The 19,559-nt window shown below is 36.2% G+C and overlaps 1 protein-coding gene across 2 annotated transcripts in view; it reads left to right on the top strand.

Annotated features, from left to right (window-relative positions):
- Positions 1-15,756, top strand: part of LOC131551229 (urotensin-2 receptor) — a 37,153-nt gene extending 21,397 nt beyond the window's left edge. Inside the window, exon 3 of one of the 2 annotated variants that reach the window (XM_058794009.1) lies at positions 15,377-15,756. The gene's annotated coding sequence lies outside the window, so the exon portion shown is untranslated. Of the gene's footprint in view, positions 1-8,865; positions 13,360-15,376 lie in introns of those variants that run through there. The other variant, XM_058794005.1, reaches the window with a different exon arrangement.
- The last annotated feature ends 3,803 nt before the right edge of the window (positions 15,757-19,559 follow it).

Below are 19,559 nucleotides of genomic sequence, written 5' to 3'. Positions count from 1 at the left end.
GCCATTAATGTTTATAAGCACCTGAAAAAAGCACAAATGTCAGGGCATGTCAAAACTTCTCCGGGGCTCCAAAACACCCTCAGACCCCAGAGGGTTAAAATGCTTCATGTTATTGAAAAGGTGTGCAATATCCTGGTGGTCCAATTCAGCACACAATGGAGTGTTTGTTGTGTATACAGCATTTTTGTGTATATAGGTGCATGCTAGTATCTTTCTGAGTGTGTAGTATACAGGTGCATCTCAATAAATTAGAATGTCGTGGAAAAGTTCATTTATTTCAGTAATTCAACTCAAATTGTGAAGCTTGTGTATTAAATAAATTCAATGCACACAGACTGAAGTAGTTTAAGTCTTTGGTTCTTTTAATTGTGATGATTTTGGCTCACATTTAACAAAAACCCACCAATCTCAACAAATTAGAATATGGTGACATGCCAATCAGCTAATCAACTGAAAACACCTGCAAAGGTTTCCTGAGCCTTCAGAATGGTCTCTCAGTTTGGTTCACTAGGCTACACAATCATGGGGAAGACTGCTGATCTGACAGTTGTCCAGAAGACAATCATTGACACCCTTCACAAGGAGGGTAAGCCACAAACATTCATTGCCAAAGAAGCTGGCTGTTCACAGAGTGCTGTATCCAAGCATGTTAACAGAAAGTTGAGTGGAAGGAAAAAGTGTGGAAGAAAAAGATGCACAACCAACCGAGAGAACCACAGCCTCATGAGGATTTTTTTTTTTTTTAGCCTTATGAGGATTGTCAAGCAAAATCGATTCAAGAATTTGGGTGAACTTCACAAGGAATGGACTGAGGCTGGGGTCAACCACCACACACAGACGTGTCAAGGACTTTGGCTACAGGTGTCGTATTCCTCTTGTTAAGCCACTCCTGAACCACAGACAACGTCAGAGGCGTCTTACCTGGGCTAAGGAGAAGAAGAACTGGACTGTTGCCCAGTGGTCCAAAGTCCTCTTTTCAGATGAGAGCAAGTTTTGTATTTCATTTGGAAACCAAGGTCCTAGAGTCAGGAGGAAGGGTGGAGAAGCTCATAGCCCAAGTTACTCGAAGTCCAGTGTTAAGTTTCCAAAGTCTGTAATGATTTGGGGTACAATGTCCTCTGCTGGTGTTGGTTCATTGTGTTTTTTGAAAACCAAAGTCACTGCACCCGTTTACCAAGAAATTTTTGAGCACTTCATGCTTCCTTCTGCTGACCAGCTTTTTAAAGATGCTGATTTCATTTTCCAGCAGGATTTGGCACCTGCCCACACTGCCAAAAGCAACAAAAGTTGGTTAAATGAACATGGTGTTGGTGTGCTTGACTGGCCAGCAAACTCACCAGACCTGAACCCCATAGAGAATCTATGGGGTATTGTCAAGAGGAAAATGAGAAACAAGAGACCAAAAAATGCAGATGAGCTGAAGGCCACTGTCAAAGAAACCTGGGCTTCCATACCACCACAGCAGTGCCACAAACTGATCACCTTCATGCCACGCCGAATTGAGGCAGTAATTAAAGCAAAAGGAACCCCTACAAAGTATTGAGTACATATACAGTAAATGAACATACTTTCCAGAAGGCCAACAATTCACTAAAAATGTTTTTTTTATTGGTCTTATGAAGTATTCTAATTTGTTGAGATAGTGAATTGGTGGGTTTTTGTTAAATGTGATCCAAAATCATCACAATTAAAAGAACCAAAGACTTAAACTACTTCAGTCTGTGTGCATTGGATTTATTTAATACACGAGTTTCACAATTTGAGTTGAATTACTGAAATAAATGAACTTTTCTACGACATTCTAATTTATTGAGATGCACCTGTATATGTGAATGTGTGAACTGCACAGCGCTACAGATGGAGCTAATTGAGTGAACGAGTCACAAATTTGAAGAAACAAGGATCAGACATTAGTGCCCCAGGCTCACTTGTTTGATGCATGATGTACCATATGGACCATCCATTTGAAATATAAAGATGATTTTCCTCATCATCGGTACAGAACATGATAGGGAAGTCTGAAAAACACAAACAAAAAATCTTGCAGTTTTTCCCCCCCCTTTTAACAACAAAGATGTAGTAGTGTTTTCGTGCGTCGCCACCATAATAACTACGGAAATGGAAACTGAGGGAAAAAGCATCCTCTGATCTCAGCGACAGAGACTTCACTGCAGGGTTTACTTAAACAGAGAACACAGTGGCACTGGTGTACACACGTCTTCCCGTTCACCCGCTGCTTTAGCTGCTGCTCACATGAAACACTGAATCAGGACTTCCGCTGAGAGACCCAATTCAGAGCTTTACATTATCCATTCATGAGGTGTATCAAAAAGAACTTTGAAGGACCTTTTGTGGATGTTTTTCCATTAAGAAAAAAACAGTCTAGAATGTCCTTGAAAAGTATTCCTCTTGTTTTAAAAAATAATTCATAAAACATTCTGGAAAGTAGTGTTGCATCCCTCACCATCTGGTCATTCATATTGTTCTTTTATTTCTTAACATAAAGGTAAAATAAGTGACAAGTGGATGTCACATTTCAAATTAAAAAATAAATAAAAATGCCAATTTAGATGAAACCACTTCTGCCATTTAGATGAAATTTTAAACCAGGTGTAAAATGTTCTGTAATTCCTATAGCAACTGTCAATAAACATACTGTTACAATTACATACAAATCTCTCCCAATAATTCTCAATTTTGTTTTTTAGCCAATATTGTTTCTAAATTAATACTTAAATTCAGCAAGGACCCATTAAATTGATTAAAAGTGACAAGAACAATTTATAAAGTTGCAAAAGATTTCTAATTTAAATAAAATTTCTATTCATCAAATACTCCTTGAGAAAACAATTATGGTTTTCACAAAAAGCAGTGCAGCTGTTTTTAACATTGATAATGATATGTTTATTGAACCCCAAACCAATATATTAGAATGATTTCTGAAGGATCATGTGATCTAAAATGCTGAAAATCTAACATATAATATATTCAATCAGAAAATAGTTATTTTAAACTTTTGCCATATAATATATTCAAACAGAAATAGACAGTTATTAATAATAGTTTCACTATATTACTGTTTTTACTATTAAAAAAAAAATTCTAAAACACCTTATTAAAACATTGACCCCAAACATTTAAACAGTCATGTTTTTTTGCCATCATCTAGTGCTCACTTAAAGTGATGGTTAGGTATGGACCTTCAGTACAACCCATCTGGAGCTACCCCATCCACTTGACTACCCCAGCTGACTCCGACCTCCATTTATACATATCACAAGAGGGTTTTTGCCCTGACAGCTTGAGATATGTCATGCTTGTATGGTAACTGGAAAACAAAATGCGACTGAAACACAGTGTCACTAAGTAAGGTAATCCCACAGGGGTCTCAACACACATAATCACACAGTGCTGTTCAGCTCTGAAACATAAAGACACAGGATGATGTAGTGGAGAAGTGTCCTGTGGTACACCGATAAGCACAGGGGTTGAAATCCGCTGGGATTAACTGAAATGAGAATGGGACAGAGGTGATGCTGGAAACCAGGTTTCGTGACATAATGTACGTGAACACTTCACCCACATGCCATCTCTTTATCAGAAGGATGTGTAACACATATCATAATACTCATAATAATGATAAATCCTCTCACACATACCCCAAAGGACTTTATTTAGACATCCTCCTTAATAGGTTTTTACATTATACACAGTCCCTCCCTGCTAACCTGAAAGCAAATGAAAGCACTCTGATGAGGAAGCTTTGGCAATACGATTCAGCTGGCATGCTGCAGGGGTGTACTGGACAGGATTACTTTGCCCGGGACACACGATAGATGGAACGCAGCTGATAAGGAGAATGAGAGAGAGAGAGAGAGAGAGAGAGAGAGAATCATGGCACCTGTTGACATTCGATTGTTGCTTATGTGCTCACTGGCTGTTTGCCCTGCCCTCAGTTTCTAGCCTGTCTCTCTCTGTCTGCATCTCACTGATTTACAAAGCATTTCAGGTCATTCCACAGACCACATCACAATGTACTGCATTATGGTTTTCCACTGCCAGCCAAACACTATATTCCAACAGCTTGATCTAATCAGAAACAAGGCAAAAGATTTACTAGTGCAATGTATTAGACCATCAATCAGACCACAAAAACAATACCTGTTTTTATGTATTTTTCCCTGTTATTTTTCACAGATTCCTATTCTAATTCCCTTAAATTCTAAACAGTTAAATGAGAGATTAATCAAACAGGCTTATCCTTCAGACAAGAAAAGTGAAAACAGAGAATAAAACCTAAGTGACTAACACCACTGTTTGGAAAAATATCCAGAAAAGACTCTCCCTAAAACATAAATTTTCATATATTTTTTATAATCAGCCAGTGCTTTTCATTGTTGTCAAGGAATTAATCAATGTGGCAGTAAACAAGTTACAACAGGCTGGCGTTGAAATAGAAATACAACTGTTTGTGACCTATAAATATGTACAAATAGGCCTATGTGCAAAGCACAGAGAGGAACAGGGAGGACAGATAACAAATAAAGGCACAGAGCATTCTGGTTCATTTGAAAAAACAGATAAATCAAACAATGGTAACAAAAGGTTGTCTGTTTTAAACCCTTTGCATGTAAAATGAAACCGCTTTTATTAGACTGCTGATATGATTCAATTCCAATGTGGAATTACATGATTTTAAACAAATTTTAAAAGTAGTTTTCATTTCTTTACAACTTTTTTGATGATGAAAGAAGTTCAAAAGCTGTTCAAACCCCTAAAGAGTCAATCTATGATCTAAAGCATAACAGGGATCTCTCATCTCCATAGATCTTTGAAACAAGCAGTATAGATCTTCTGGCCCTGATGCAATGAAGCCCAGAATGGAAATATATAGTAAGCTGCATTGGATAAAACATGGCTTATAAATAATTAGGCATACTAAGTAAGAAAACAACGGGTACTGTGATGTATAAGCTGTATAGAGTTGGAAATTTTCCCTCAAACATAGGTTTTGAATTCTTTGAAGGGGGAAAACCAGCATAGGCTTGGAGTGAGCTCAGTAGAATTCATGTCAATTACCACGGCTCCTAAAAAATAATCACTGCATTAACCAAAGCCCAAGAGTGGTGCGTCAGCTGAGCTCCTGTAAGTAGAGATTGTCAAAAGATTTTTCCACATTTTCTTTCTGCATTGTATTTTCACTAGTGATTGGATTGACTTCCAGTACTGTGAAAGGACCGTACAAAATTACAGCTGCACTCAAGGAGTTCCATTTTGTCCAAATAGAACATACTCAGAATTCGGGACATCACTCATACAATGCTAGTGTTGGTGCCAACAGGCCAGATTATGCTTGGTGCCTGACTAAAACTAATTTATTGGATTTCCCGCTCTTTCATTCACCCAGTGATGACATTTCTTCTCTATTTCCTAGTAATCACAGTAAGGAGATTGTCGGCTGCTCTGCCTGGCTGCTCTGCCCCTGATCTTCTGGCCCTGTTGCAAAGTCATTCTGTTCATAATGAGCACAAGCTTCATTTATTTTGGGCTCATTTCTAAAGACTGCTGGCATATTATGATGTTGTCTTCCTGCTCTTGCCTTTTCTGGAGAACAATCGCTTAATGCGCACATAAGGAGAGAAGTCTATTTTGGAAAATCTAAACAAGAACTAATGGAGAACATGTCTGCTGAATGAATTTGACCAGAAATATGCACAGAATGGTTAGTGTCAGATGTGCAATTTATCATAGGTGTTAAAAGCAAAGCATTCAGAATTTTGGACCAGCCGTGATTTTGGTTGGTGGGACCTCAGAGATTTTTGAGAAGCCCGTTGCACAGCTAATGGAATTCAAACAGTTGGAGATCGATTGCAGTGTAAACAATCTGTGCGCTAATCTGTGATCGGTAGGGCTGCGCGCAGCTGGTCTGTCCGGCAGATGTCACCTTGCTAAAATCCCACTGTGATAATTCCTCGGATGAGGGCTTTGGTGATTCTCTCATTGCCCAGAGTAATAGCCTGAATGGCCACTGACAGCTGCACATATAGCCACATACCTCTCTGATTTAGGGATAGAATCATTTACTTCACTTACTTGTTGTGATTAATGTGTTTGCAGCCATCTGCTGTGTTGTCCTTTTCTTAGTTTTTATTTAAGCAATAGCACATATGCTTTCGAGACTTTCGAGTGCTGATGTTCATAGAGATACCAGTATTTCTGAATTGCATTATAGGCCTACTGCTTTTGCACTACAACAGTTCCATAATAAATAAGTTAATAATGAGGGAATTAAATTTTAGACACAATATTTCCACTTGTTTTTTCTAGATTGGCTCTGTAAATGAAAACACTTCCAAACGAAGCCAATGGAAAATCAGCTCTTGTGATTCTGAGCAATACACACAATAGTGGTGTTCCTTTCTGAATTAATTAGTTGCTGTATCCAAGAGTTAAACATTATGTGAACAGAGTAGTATGCCCCAATTCAGAGTATTCATAAAACAGGCATTTCTGGTGAGATTGTGAAGTGTGCATCTGATGGACACTCTACTATCTCAGGAGGCAAGGGAGAGGATCTGTGAATGACAGTGAAGTGACACAACTGAGACTTGTAGGTCACATGACAATGACGAATGTAGTACATCCGGATTACATTCATTTTACACACATTCATGCTATACAGTGAAAGGACTTTTTAACAGTCGCTAAAAAAGAACTACTTCAAAAGAAGTAGGCCTACCTACTCTGAGAGTATGCGATTTTGGACACAGCCAGAGTGTTTGAACAAATCGGTTGACTAAATGATTCAATTTATTCTTCTGCTCACCTTAAAGGCACTCAAAGGTCTTGCTCCCTCCTATCTTTCCGACCTACTCTCTTCTTATATTCCTTCTCGCTCACTCCAGTCTTCTAGTTCAGAACTTCTGTGTGTGCCTATTCCACCTATATCCTCAATGGGCGGCAGATCCTTTTCTGTCACGGCACCCAAACTTTGGAATTCGCTTCCCCTGGCACTCAGAACAGTCACCTTTTTCAGTGAATTTAAATCAAAGCTTAAAACATATTTGTTTAATCAACACAATTACATTGTGTATTTGTCCCATTTGTTTTCTATTTCTATGTCTTTACTACATAATCTCTGTTATATGCAACTGCATTATTTTGTTACTGAAATGGGCAAATGTCCACTGATATTTTTTCTTTGTAATGAGTATTGTTGTACCTTGAGCCTGGGATAGGCGCTATATAAATTAAACATATTATTATTATTATCAATCACTCATGCATTAAGCCAGTCACCTGTTTCTTTCCTGAATTAATCTGTGTTTTAATTGAACAGTTTGAGTGAATGATTCATTGACTCATAAATAAAGCTATTCACACATTTACAGAATGAGTCACTATTTTGAACATATTGTTATACTGAATGGTTTAGTATCTCACTACAATATGTTATCATGTGTTTGAATCAGTGTTTTTGAACAAATCATTTGAATTAGATTCACTCAAAAAAGAAACTTTTCGCCACCTACTGGTGTATCAATGCAACTTGCAGAAAGAGTCACTGACTGTCTGTCTGGAACCTGTAAACACAGAGCGATACAAACAGTATTACTTAGTAGTTTTGTAACTTCACTCTGCACAATCAAATTCGAAGTCCAGGACTAACTGTTGCATAATTTGTATCAATGTGCAAGTAATCTGATGTTTACATAATTGCTTGCTTTGCTACAGTGCTAAGATCAATATTCCTGTGTAGGTTCATGGCAGAAATGTTGTTGAATGTTTCATATTATATTACTCAAGTCAAATGACCTTCATGACTGAACACAGTCAAGTTATGAGTGACACTCACAAATACACAGAAGAACCATTTCACTAGGTCAGCAAACCTTTGAAGCAGCCGAATAGATCATTCTATTATTGCTGTGTTATTTAAAGAACAGGCCTATATCTCACTTTCAGATAGCTTTAAGGGTTGTGGCAGATTTTGACTCTTGTCATGATGAGACACAAAATGCACCAGCTGCTGTGTGTGTCAGCACCTTCCTGGGCAACGGGACAAAGCCTGTGGTCGTGACACGTAGGAGTTTGATTCCACACTATTCTCAGATTCATATGCAAACAAAGCTGTGGGACTGGACCGAATGTGGTAAGTTATGACTTGCGAGGGGACAATATGAACACCAAAGAACTGTAATATTGTCTTTTTTTAGCATCTATTTTCAGAACTACTTGGAGATTTTATTGAAATATATTTTTCTTTCAATATAAGGTTAGTTATTTTTAAGAGGAAACCTACAAACTACAACTACAAGTGTCATCTAAATGCTTCTGGAGAACAAAATAAATGCTTTGGAAGGAATAATTGGATAAAAAAAAAAAAAACTGTAGATTTTCGCTCTTGACAAGTAAATCATACTGTTTGCAATGCCATTACTCTCAAACAGTTTGCAGATTGGGAAACACCATTATAGTGTCAGGTCTCTTAAAGCAAGAAGCAAGTTTAAAGTGAAGCAAATGATACCTTATTTCACTGTACTGGAGGCCAGAATCTATAAACCACCCATTTTTATGGATCCCAACCTGTAGGCAGTGCATTCTAGTAATCGAGCACTACCGTAATAGGTAATATAGGAAAATGAAAGCTAGATAAAGCATGAGTCTTGGCCTCCATGCACTGCTTAATCAGTTCCACACAGAGGGAAGAGTTTGCTCAGTCACATACTGTTCTCTCTCCCTTCTGTTCAAAACCTGACCATATGAGAGAGCGGTCTGGGTTAGCACGAACTGACAGACGAAGAGTATGTTTATCTGCCAAATCAGCTCCACATAGTTTAACTGGTTGTTTTGCTGCCGTTTCAGGGATAGACAACTGTCTGCGGCATGACAAGAGCAAAGCAAGCCAAGACGGCTGGTATCTCCCTCCTCCAAACAGAAGAGGGAGAGCAAAGGAGGAGTACAGCGGGCAAGAGAAGAAAAGCAAGTCACGGCATGAGGTGTATACCCACATGAAGAGGCCAATGTGGGGTTGGAGTCACCGCCATCTCACCTGTTGATTCGTTTTGATCTTGGATGACTTTTAAGAGGGAAAAACCAATTCCCAGTTCATCAGTTTTCTCAAACTCTGGGTTATTATCACTGTGAACTGGGGATTTTTTTTTTTTTTTTTGATCATCCGTCAAACTTTGTCATCAAGGACCAAATTTCAAAGCAGGGCGATAACCAAGAGAAAAATGTGACAACTTTCATCTCCCCTTTCCCAAGTGACTCAATTTGATGAGAGTCATTTCCTTCAAATAACTGCAATAGTAGCAATCAGAATCCTTCCGAACATAACTCCTGCAAAAGATGACATCAAAAAGGAGGCGTATTTCCTAGTACGAAATCTGTTTCTCTCATATTTATGAAAGAGTCTTGCTCTATTTTATCTCATGGGCCGCGTTTGACATGAAGATATTCTATTTGATTTGTCTTTGATGATTTGATGATCTTCATTGTAGGGTACTAAGTGGCAATGCAACTATGGAAAGCCTTCCAGAACACTGCGGAAGGACTTCCAAGTACCCTTTTATTTTTCAGAACACTGTATTCCATTACCCGGACCTGTCAAATGGATTCTCTCTGATCAGTGAGGATTCTGTCTCCTCCATCCTATTTCCTTGAGGCCGACAAGACTGGAGGTTTTACGTTGACCTCAGACTGACCTGAGAGCTGTTTCTCCAAACAACAATGCAGAGGATGCTTGGTTTTGACTTCTAATGAGTTGAACATTTATACTTTCCATACTGACAAGTCAGTACCCATCCATATGGAAGGCCGTACAGATACAGGATACACACAATGTGCACAAAATGACTTCAATTTCATGACTCCAAAGGAATAGATTATTTATCTTAATGCACAATGGCAAAATGGCACTTATTATTGTTGGACTCTGTATTTGTTTTACACAAAAGATAAACAGGAAAGTACTGCCCAAAGTCTGTGTGTTGCTTTGGTTTGTTGAATCCGAGGAAGGCCTATTTTGTTTTTGTACAGAGAGCTCAAACGTACTTGGTAACACGTTATAATAAGGGTCAATTTGTTAAAAGTGTTTCACAATTCGCATTAGGGATGCATTAACTATCATAAACTAATGATAAACATAATGCATTTATTAATATATCTAGATTAATGCTAATTTAATTATTAAAATATTGACATGCAGTTGTCATTACGTTGCAACATGTTAGAATTTAACATCAAACTATATTAATAAATGCTGTAAAAATATTGTTCATTGTTAGCTCATGATACCAATGTATTAACTAATGCTGAAGATTATTGTAAAGTGTTACCATGTACTTAATGTCCGTGTTGTATTTTATATTAATTTTGGTTACACTTTATTTTAAGGTGCCCTTGTAATTATACATTTAAGTACTGAGTAATATTAATTAACTACATGTACTTACAGTATGGTTAGGGTTAGGATTAGGGTTGGATTTAGAGTTACTTGCATGTAATTATGCATAATTTATTGTTATTTTAATAGTAAGTACATGTAACATGTAACAAGGACACCTTAAAATAAAGTGTTACCTTAATGTTTTTATGGGCAGATTGCTTGTTGTAAATATTACAGCTATATGTTATTTAAAATTTTGCATATATCTGTGTTTACACAAAAGCTAATGGCAATCAAAGATCAGGTGAAGTAGTGAAATGTGTATTATATGAAATATAAAAAAAATTACAAAGAAATTTTTTTTGCACCTATTGCAACATAACACACAAAGAGAAAAAAAAAAGAAAAAATCAGTGTGTAAATCAGAGGGAAATGCTTTCCACAGAGCAAGTGAATTAGCTCCAAGGTTGCATTTTGTACCTCAAGGGAGAATAAGTTGGTTCCAAATGACTAAAACAGTACACTTTTTTGACTGCTGTGTAACAAGTTAATTTATTTCTAATATAAATTTTGTAATGGACATGCTGTCGGAAGATGATTTAATGTGCAAAAACAAACAACCAGAGGCAATTAAAAATGCAAGGCATGAATGTAAAAACAATGTTATTTTTGAAGTGGTTTGGTTGAGGCCTACACAGATGTTTCGACAATATGGTTTTTCTAGGTGTCTTTGTTTTGCTATTGTGATGTGGTGATGCTGTTTTTTCACATTTGTCACTATTTAGTCTATGTGCAATTGCATAATTTCTCATTGTAGTTTATTTAAAAGACCCAATGATGCTTGCTGAGCAATGTACCTTACATGCACTCAATAAAACATGTTCAGTAAACAGCGGCAGTATTGAAACTTTAACATTTTTTTTTTAATTATTACTCATTTTACATTAACTTAATTATTATTATTATTATTTTTGTGTGTGTGTGGTAAAAAAAGCTGTTTAATAAAGGCAGTAATTGACTGTTAGGTCTTTGAACATACTGAAATATAATTAATTCCATGCTGGACCGGTAGTTTGCTGCCATTAAAGTACAAAAGATACCCATGCCTTGAAATGGCAGCTCCGAATTAAAAGCTTTTGTTTTGGAAATGTTATTGCTGCAATGAACTGCCATTCAGATTTCACAGGAGACTTAATGAGCCAGATGTTTCAGCAGATGTTGTCATTAAAAACTTGGAGATCACAACGGAAATATTGCTGTTTTATCCACTAATGTGATTGACACTAATATTAGCAGTTTTTTCATTAATTATAATGTTAGTCTGAAGAAATGTTGAGTGCCAGTTTTCATATTAAAGCCTAATTTTTGCACAGATGATTCAAATTGAAGACATGTATGGCCAAAATCCATGTTAAAAACAACCCAATTAGTGGTTTATTAACACTTTTTTTTATATCGTTATAGATTTCCAAAGATGTTTATCTTTAAAGAGTGTTTATAACACTATCATTACACCTATACTACATTTAGAAATATGCAGTAAATTTGATTTAAATGCTCAAATTCTAATTAAGACTATGTATACCTAGTAACTAGAGTATGCCTATGTAACATTAACAATGAATCATGTATCCATAACATATTTTTTTAAAGGGTCTGAAATGGGTATCATATTAATAACAATGAAAAACCATTATATGTGTGTAATTCTAGGAATCTATGTTTCCAGGTAAAGTACTGACAATGCCCATTCGATTTTCCAATGCTGACGTAAATATGCAATTAGTCATATCATTTTCTTAGAAGAATAAATAAAATAAAAAAATCATTGTGTAGTATAACCCTGTGTGGAAGTGTTACATTTCAAATCTGAAGCTATTGTTTTCTTATTAAGATAAGGTTAAGTCACCTGTGAAATGCATCAGCCACCAAAAGAATTGCAGTGCAGAGTGGCCAAATAGCACAAAAATAAAGAGGGAAGCAAGAAGCCTGCACACAAATAAGATAGTATTTTTCATTTTTCAGTAAATGCACTGAATTTGCATCTATATATATTAACCAAGTATGCATGCAGTAATTGACACTATTGTTTTGCTTGAGACCCCTATAACACCCCTTCTTTCTTCCTTTCCTCCTTTCCTGAAATGCTCATTGATACATACACACTGTCACCGACGTATATTTGTCACATACATATTAATCTGCATTGTTAATCCTTTTGATCTTTTATTTTAAAAATTCACAAAAATCTAACCTTTCATTGGATAATAAGAATTTAAAATGGGGGAAATATCATGAAATAAATGTTTTTTCTCAAATACACGTTGGACACAATTATTGGCACCCCTAGAAATTCTTATGAAGACAATATCTCTGATATTCCCATTCATATTCACAATTTTGAGCACTCCAGGGTGATTATGAACATGAAATTATCCAGCCATGGCTTCCTGTTTCACAGAAATATAAATAGGAGGGAAAACAAAGCCCAAATTTCCTTAATCATCCATCACAATGAGAAAAACCAAAGAATACATTTCTGATGTGCAGCAAACGATAATTGAGCTTCACAAATTAGTGAAGTGGCTTTAAGAAAAGAGCTAGAGCAGTGAAAATTCCCATTTCCACCATCAGGGCAATAATTAAGAATTTCCAATCAACATAAAATGTTACGAAACTGCCTGGAAGAGGACGTGTGTCTATATCGTCCTAATGCACGGTGAGAAGGAGAGTTTGAGTGGCTAAAGACTCCCCAAGGACCACAGCTGGAGAATTGCAGAAAATAGTTGTTTGGGAGGGTTTCAAGAAAAATTATCCTAGCTCATCCAAAAACAAACTCCAGCATATTCAGTTATCAGACACGACTGGAACTTCAAATGGGACTGGCTTCTATGGACAGATGAAACTAAAAAATGAGCTTTTTAGCAGCAAACACTCAAGATGGGTTTGGTGAACACAGGGATAAAAAGTACCCCATGTATACAATGAAATATACTGCTGTATTTTTGATGTTGTGGGCCTATATTTCTGCTGGAGGTCCTCGACATCTTGTTTAGACACATGGCATCATGCATTCTATCAAATACCAACAGATAAAAAAACCAATAAGTGACTGACTCTGTTAGAAATCTTATAATGGGCCATGTTTGGATCTTCCAACCCGTACAATAATCCAAACACAAACCTCAAAAACAACACAAAAATGGGTCACTGGGCACAAAACCAAGCTTCTGCTGGCCATTCCAGTCCTCTGACCTGAACCCTATAGAAAATGAGTGGTGAACTGAAGAGAAAAAGCACCAACATGGAGCTGGGAATCTAAAGGGTCTGGAGTGATTTTGGATGAAGGAATGGTCTCTGATCTCTTGTCAGGTGTTCTCTAACCTCATCAGGCATTATAGGAGAAAATTTAGAGCTGTTAAACTGGAAAATGGAGGTTTCAAAAAGTATTGAATAAAACGGTGCCGTTAATTGTGGCCAATGTGTATTAGAGAAAAACATTTATTTCATAATGATATTTCCCCCAATTTTTAATTCTTATTATCCAATGAAAGGTTCGATTTTTGTGAATTTTTAAAATAAAAGATCAAAAGGATTAACAATGCAGATTAATTTTCACAGACTTCTTTGATCATATTTACCAAGGGTGCCGATATTTTTGGCCATGACTGTACATGTGTACATACGCTGTATATAGTTACATATCAGTGTTATTTTAGTAAAACTGAGATACTATCATAGTTTTTATCAATACTTTTTAATTCATGTTTATTTGTATATTTATTATTTTCATATTTCTTTCAGTTCAGTTTTTAGTTATTTTAGTACATCAGGTTTAACTAAATGAAAATGGGAAATGTTGCCTTGGAAATTAGCTTTACTTTATTTATGTTAACATTCATTTTAAGTAATAAAAATGTTCATAGTTTTAGCTTAATACATTGTACATTTGTACATACATTTCTGTGTTTGATTATTATTGGCCATGAGCTATTTATTATTAATTTAGTTGTGCTGCTAGAAGTATACTGTACATTATCTACTTAGGACAAGAAAAATGCAGTTATGTATTCAACCTGTTCTTCGCCACTATTAAGGATTTTCTGAATTCAGACTATAATTGCATATAATTTGTTAAATAAATGTAAAATTGTTTACTGATCTGCCTTCACGCATAATCATGACCACTGTTTGGAAACAGTGGTTTCTCTCATGAATATTAATTAAATTATGTATGAATAATTTAAAATGACCTTTAACTGTTTTGATAAATAGTCTGTGTAATGATCAGGTGATTAGATCTGTAGTACAATATTTGCTCATTTCCAATTCAAAACTGAAATATGTTATATAGAATGGCTAGAAAAAGGTGAGAAACTGCTGCTTTAGCGTTTCACCACTGATGACAGCCACAACAATCATTCAGTAAAACATTAAAAATCAAAGATTCAGCCATGCACTCATGCATCCCCATCATGAATGAATGCATACTGCATATGAGATCCACCTCTACCCATGCTACTTGCTAACAACACAACATGCTGTAGTGAAACAAAGTGTTCTACCAGGTGCACATTCCTTTTCTGTCTGTTGTCAGATCACTTAGCAGTGACTAGACGCTTTAGCCCTCTCCAAGGACGTATGGTAAATGAGCTCATTATTATAAGTTATTACTTCAATAAGAATAAAATAAGGGAAATGAAACTGTCTGGCTAACAAACTATAACACAGCATGTCTCTTAAGTCAGATTTATCATACTAGTGTTCAGTTTCACAGTGGCAGATCTAAGAAAACTGAATGAAGCTAAACTACATAGGTGTTCCACTAACATCTTATTTCACAAAGTAAAGTAAAACATATGCAAATAAAGTGGCCCTAAAAAGTACAATATCTTATGCATACGCACAATGTAATATGATGCAAATATCAAACCATGTGCAATGCCCACCAAAACATGTCAATATTTACATTTTTTTTTTTTTAAGGAAGGAGGACCAGAGCAATATGCAATATCCCAGAACAGCCCTGTACAGTGGAATGTTTTGCTTGAAAATATTTGCTAGTTTAATGTTTTGTTATATAATGCAATTGACATTCATACACTTTAAGTGTGCCCTATGTGTCCAAATACACTTTTTATTGTATAAATAAAAACATTAACTGCCTCAGAAGTCAAATCTGTCAATTCTATGTCATCTGCTTTTTCTGAATAAAAGACATTTGGCATTTTGCTAACATGCTCTGTCTTTCTCAATCCCATTACTTATTCAATTACTTTTTAATACTGGAATTATTATTCTCACTTTATCTGAACGGTATTGAATAACAATGTACACTTAATCTTATAATTCTAAGGATTTGTGTGTGTGTGTGTGTGTGTGTCCATTGCACTGGATTCTTTAATTAATCTAAGCCAACAAGAACAGGCTACTCTGTTTAGGAAGAGAGTTTAAACTGTTTCATCCACTTTAAACATGTCTTTAACTCTAAGAAGAGTAAAAGCAATTTCATATGAGCCGAAAAACAACATTATTTTTATCTCACAATTTAGAGCTGGCTGTAGCATTTATACCCCAAATAATTAGGGGAAAAAACAGCAAGAAGAGAAAAAGAATTATTCAAGTGAGGTTTTAGAATGCAGCAGCTTAAGCTGATAAAAGAAAGGTCTTCCCATGGGAGAAAGGCTCAGCACTCAAAATGTAATTTTCTGTTTACAAAGACCTTAATGACTATACAATACTGTGCCTATAGAATAGCTTTATTGATGTACAGTGAGGAAAATAAGTATTTGAACACCCTGCTATTTTGCAAGTTCTCCCACTTAGAAATCATGGAGGGGTCTGAAATTGTCATCGTAGGTGCATGTCCACTGTGAGAGACATAATCTAAAAAAAAAAATCCAGAAATCACAATGTATGATTTTTTAACTATTTATTTGTATGATACAGCTGCAAATAAGTATTTGAACACCTGTCTATCAGCTAGAATTCTGACCCTCAAAGACCTGTTAGTCTGCCTTTAAAATGTCCACCTCCACTCCATTTATTATCCTAAATTAGATGCACCTGTTTGAGGTCGTTAGCTGCATAAAGACACCTGTCCACCCCATACAATCAGTAAGAATCCAACTACTAACATGGCCACGACCAAAGAGCTGTCCAAAGACACTAGAGACAAATTGTACACCTCCACAAGGCTGGAAAGGGCTACGGGAAATTGCCAAGCAGCTTGGTGAAAAAGGTCCACTGTTGGAGCAATCATTAGAAAATGGAAGAAGCTAAACATGACTGTCAATCTCCTCGGACTGGGGCTCCATGCAAGATCTCACCTCGTGGGGTCTCAATGATCCTAAGAAAGGTGAGAAATCAGCCCAGAACTACACGGGAGGAGCTGGTCCATGACCTGAAAAGAGCTGGGACCACCGTTTCCAAGGTTACTGTTGGTAATACACTAAGACGTCATGGTTTGAAATCATGCATGGCACGGAAGGTTCCCCTGCTTAAACCAGCACATGTCCAGGCCTGACTTAAGTTTGCCAATGACCATTTGGATGATCCAGAGGAGTCATGGGAGAAAGTCATGTGGTCAGATGAGACCAAAATAGAACTTTTGGTCATAATTCCACTAAACGTGTTTGGAGGAAGAAGAATGATGAGTACCATCCCAAGAACACCATCCCTACTGTGAAGCATGGGGTGGTAGCATCATGCTTTGGGGTGTTTTTCTGCACATGGGACAGGGCGACTGCACTGTATTAAGGAGAGGATGACCGGGGCCATGTATTGCGAGATTTTGGGAACAACCTCCTTCCCTCAGTTAGAGCATTGAAGATGGGTCGAGGCTGGGTCTTCCAACATGACAATGACCCGAAGCACACAGCCAGGATAACCAAGGAGTGGCTCTGTAAGAAGCATATCAAGGTTCTGGCGTGGCCTAGCCAGTCTCCAGACCTAAACCCAATAGAGAATCTTTGGAGGAGCTCAAACTCCGTGTTTCTCAGCGACAGGCCAGAAACCTGACTGATCTAGAGAAGATCTGTGTGGAGGAGTGGGCCAAAATCCCTCCTGCAGTGTGTGCAAACCTGGTGAAAAACTACAGGAAACGTTTGACCTCTGTAATTGCAAACAAAGGCTACTGTACCAAATATTAACATTGATTTTCTCAGGTGTTCAAATACTTATTTGCAGCTGTATCATACAAATAAATAGTTAAAAAATCATACATTGTGATTTCTGGATTTTTTATTTTAGATTATGTCTCTCACAGTGGACATGCACCTACGATGACAATTTCAGACCCCTCCATGATTTCTAAGTGGGAGAACTTGCAAAATAGCAGGGTGTTCAAATACTTATTTTCCTCACTGTAAATTCACTATGGAATATCAACTCTTTACTTTGATGACACTTTCAGGTTTGCCACATCCACCTTTAATCCTCTTAAAAGTAAGATACTACACACACACACACACACAAATAGGCCAACCCATTGTCAACTTTAAAGCCAAGCTGTAATATATTAATTTGTATTCAGTTTAAATGTATTATTTCAAAGAACTGCGCAAAAAAAAAAAAAAAAAAAACAACTTTATTCCACATTTCATGGTACTGTCGTGAACGCGCGTCCACAAGTGACGCAGTAGAGACAAAAATGTGGAATAAAGTCATTATTTTTGTTTTCTTTGCGCAAAATTTTTTTTATTTTCATAGCTTCGTAACATTATGGTTGAACCACTGATATCACATGGACTAGTTTGTCGGTCATCTTGGTAATATTCTGCACCTTGACCATGGTAGTTCCCTTGCTGTCTATGGGAGGGTCAGAGAGTCCTCAGATTTCATCAAAAATATCTTCAATTGTGTTCCAAAGATGAACGAAGCTGAGTAATTAATGACAGAATTTTAATTTTTGTGTGAACTATCCATTTAAGATCATGCACTCCAGACAAATCTCTTTTCAGGTAAAGTTGGCCATGTTTAATTTATCAAAAATTATCCTGTATCATAATTTGAAATAATAAAACACATTTCTGTATGTATGTTCAGTACGGGCCGTTTAATTATTAGAAAATAATACACATCCGAGGTGTTACATTGTTCAGATGTTGTATTTCAAGACATCTAAAAAGTAAGAGATAAAAAAAATCCACAGTTAAGTGCACAAGCACTTTTTGTCCTATATTGCTTTTACAATGACACAAAACACAGATGCCCTTGACACACAATTGCTGCTATTTCAAAAGAATCCACTCTAGACAGTTGACATCAAAAATGCTGCTTCTGGAATATAACCAAAATATTATTTAATATTTATGTATTCTGAAAAGCAACGCAATATCTATACATTATGTCCTAACTTAATGTTATTGTGTTCAATCCACTCAAATATATGTACTGTATAACTGAAGTTTACTTAATTTAAGGTGGGATTACATGAATCATTTTTACTGCATTAACTGAAACTGGTTAATAGATTTTTAATTCCCAGCATGCTTTGCAGAGGGCTGGATCAGAGGAGTAAACTTTAAAATGAAGTGCTATTTATTGTTTTTGAGTGAAGGAAAGGCCAGTTAATATGTAATTTTCAGTTATGTTTGACATTTAAAAGAATTTCTGTTATGTTGACATTTTTGTCGATACCATTGTGTAGAAGAGAAGAGTTTATGGTTGGGTTGTGTATGGCTACATATATTAAGATTACAATGTGTATTGCTTCATTCAGTGAATAATAGCTGCACTGATGTGAATAATAGCTGCACTGATGTCAGTGCAGTGACAAGTAGCTTCCTATTTGTGCTAAAACATAAATGAATGTCAAATACTAACTGGTCTTTCCATTTACTCAAAATCATTAACTTATGGAATATATTGGAATCTATTCAATATAATTGAGCTGGTATATTAGTAAAAAAACAAACAAAAAAATATAATTTAAACTTAAAAATGTATGTCCTCAAAAAAAAAACATTATTATTATTACTATTTTTTTTTTTTTTAATTATTATTATTTTTTTTTCATTGTAGGATACATAATATACCAGTACTAGCTCTGAAATATGAAATGCCACATCAGAGCAGCCTTAAACTTTGCCATTATCAATCAGCATGAATCTTGTGTTCTGTTCGGCTGTGGACAAGTAAATCACCAACAAAAAGTAGCAGTGAGCTA

This window comes from Onychostoma macrolepis, chromosome 12 (assembly GCF_012432095.1).
Source record: "Onychostoma macrolepis isolate SWU-2019 chromosome 12, ASM1243209v1, whole genome shotgun sequence".
NCBI lineage: Eukaryota > Metazoa > Chordata > Actinopteri > Cypriniformes > Cyprinidae > Onychostoma > Onychostoma macrolepis.
Note: the sequence above shows the minus strand (reverse complement) of the source record. Positions and strands in the feature narration are given on the sequence as shown.